A 2932-nucleotide genomic window follows, 5' to 3' on the forward strand; every position below is an offset into this window, starting at 1 on the left:
TTCGTGTCGTCGCCAGTCTTGCCTCCTTCGAACCGGCTACCGGTAGTCACTCGCTACTGTACAAAATCTGACCAGCTTCTATTGGCTCTCCGCCTGTCGGAACTGGATCCGGGAAAGGGAAAGCCAAACGTGTCATCCCCACTGGTTGTGGACTTGGTAGCTCGGAGGACGACGAGGAAGAGGGATCGGATTGGTCCGACGGCTCGGGGCCTCCTATCCGATCGTCCTCGAAGCGTACACCGTCCACCGGCCATTATTCCTTCAGTCCTGACGACGATGACGACGAAAGTCCGGAGGATTCAGAGGAGGCTCGAGTCGCTGATGATGCCTTGGAAGAAGACACGCGACGAACCTTGTCCCAGTCCAGATCCGAAGCCCGGCGGAGATCTTTCTCGACACCACCTCCGCAAGTCGCTGGCGCGCCTGGGTCCGGGCCGGCACTGCGGGATCCGCGATCCAAGTCGACAGTGATGATGTGTCGGGTAGCGATGGTGTAGGGGGATCACCTCATGGTGGCGGATCCCCTGGATCTGTCTTGATCCCCGCCCCTCCTAATTCTTCGTAGCCAGGTATGCTCCCCGTGGCCCCGTTTGGTCCGGATGCTGTCTTCATTCCTGGCCGGCGCGCCCCTGTGGCCTTCGCTACAAGAGACATTTAGCCTTGGTCCGCCAAGAAACTGAACCGGGTCGCCATCGCTACGATGAAGATCACTGTCCTGTTCCCTGAGCTGCCATTCCGTGCTGAGTGGATATTCCCTCGGGAAGAGGATGTCATTTCGACGGCCGGCTATGTGGATTCGCTCGTTACCAGATCTCACGTGGAAAAACTACAGGATGCCGCACCATGGGATACGTTGACGACCGCACTAGTGGATCCTATTAGCTTCCGAAGTGACGTGCGCGGGCGTCTCGGGTTGTTCGTTCGTGCCTTCCGGGATTTCGTCTCCAAGCACCGGGTTGCCATATGGGAAGGCACCCATCGGTTCCCTATCTCTCGCACCCAGCTGCGGGGCTCGACCTGGTTGTTTAACTTCAACAAGCAGCGCGGCAACAGACGTAGTCACGCCGGTCGGGCTTGGAAGAAAGTTCTCGTGATCCTCGTGTTGGCGATCCAGGACGGTTGGTGTGACATGGATATTTTGTTGGGTCCATCCTTCTTGCACCTTCCTCGACGCGGGGATAAGGTAACATGATTTCCGGGATCCGTATCTCGTCAAGCCAACTTGGAGGATCCTAACCTCCACCGCCCAGAACCCACGAGCCTACTGGAGGCTCTGCTAGAGATCGATGAAGCCGAGCTTGGCGTATCCAGTTTCGGGGGGGGGGGGCAAGCCAACACCCAGGACACCAGATCCAGCGTCTGGTGGGCAAGTTCTTCAATGTTCAGCCCAAGACCACCTGATCCCTATCGCTCTTATACGGTACGCCCCCAGTTTGAGTCTTCGTGGATTCGCTTCGTAGTAGTAACTAGCGACTGGAAACTGGGTCGAGCTAGCCTTTTTTGCATAAGCTATTCTAATCCACTCTTCGTTAGTTGAATCTGTCTTTAACCTCCCCGCACTCACGGCTATTTTCGGTCCCTGTCTACGACCCCACATGTTGTATATACAACATGTTAAAAATAGGCTAAACTTGAATTTTGTATTGACCTCCGTAAGTACAAAAGAATATAAATTCTGCACTGCGGGAAGATCAGACGCTCGGTGATACATTGATTGCGAGCTTCTTCGCAGCGCTATGTAGCCACATGCTGTCTAAGACACCCACGCTGCGCCAACAAACCTGAAGAAGACGTATATCCAACATATTAGAAGTGTTTCTTTTACAGGGAATTGAACATGCCATGTACGAAGCGCAATGGCTATGTGTACAGTCATCAATGATTGCAACACATTTATATTGAATCAGGTTAGGTATTCATCGACAAGCCCACTCTTACTCGCTATCGTCCTCTCCAGCACATCCCTCCCCACCACTTCTCTCTTCAGCACCGACATCAGTGTCGGAACCAGCGCCCCCCCCTCCACAGTACCGCTGCCAGCGCCTCCCTCCTCCGCACCGCTGCCTTCGGAACCAGCGCCCCCCTCCACAGTACCGCTGCCAGCGCCTCCCTCCTCCGCACCGCTGCCTTCGGAACCAGCGCCCTTCTCCACAGTACCGCTGCCAGCGCCTCCCTCCTCCGCGCCGCTGCCTTCTTCCGTATCACTAGCGGTGCGTCGGCGCTTCTTTGCCGGGCTGCGCATCTGGATTCCACGACCAACACGAGGGTGAGGCCGCTCCTCTCCGTTCTTCCACATGACATGCCAGATTTGGTGGCATGTCATGGTGTTTCCTGGGTAGTGGCCCGACCGGACTCGGTCACAGAGGTAGACACTGTGCATGAAGAAGTACAATTAGTCAAAGTACGATTGCATAGGCTACTGTCACACTTACTACTTGTTGCCGTCGCTGCATGCCTCGCAATAGAACCTCGTTGCACTGCGCTGGCCGACCTTCTGCTTGCGAATCGAGCAGACCTTGCACTGGTGCTGTGGCCTCTTTCGAACACCTTCCCGGATCTGGGTCCACTGTGGAAACTCGGTCAATTTGTGGGCAGCTGATATCGAGGCCACATTTTGGTCGGAAGGTGCTGGAGAAAATGTCTGCATGATAATAAACGAGTCAGATACGATACAACATCTACCACATGATCGCCGGCAAACATGTAGGTATATACCTCATCAATGAAGTCAGCCGAAGTGACCTGCAAAAGCTGCGCCTGTAACTCTGCTAGAAACTCGGCATGATCAGCACCTTCACCAACCATTTTCCGAGCCTCACGGAAAATGATATTGGCATTCACGAGTGCCATGTCGACTAGGCCTAAGAAGACCGTCTTGTAGTACTTTCGAAAGCGCACCGAGAGTTGCAGCGAATAGCGCTGTAGCCTTAGC

This window comes from Phytophthora infestans, genomic scaffold, assembly GCF_000142945.1.
Source record: "Phytophthora infestans T30-4 supercont1.55 genomic scaffold, whole genome shotgun sequence".
Taxonomy (NCBI): Eukaryota; Oomycota; class Peronosporomycetes; order Peronosporales; family Peronosporaceae; genus Phytophthora; species Phytophthora infestans.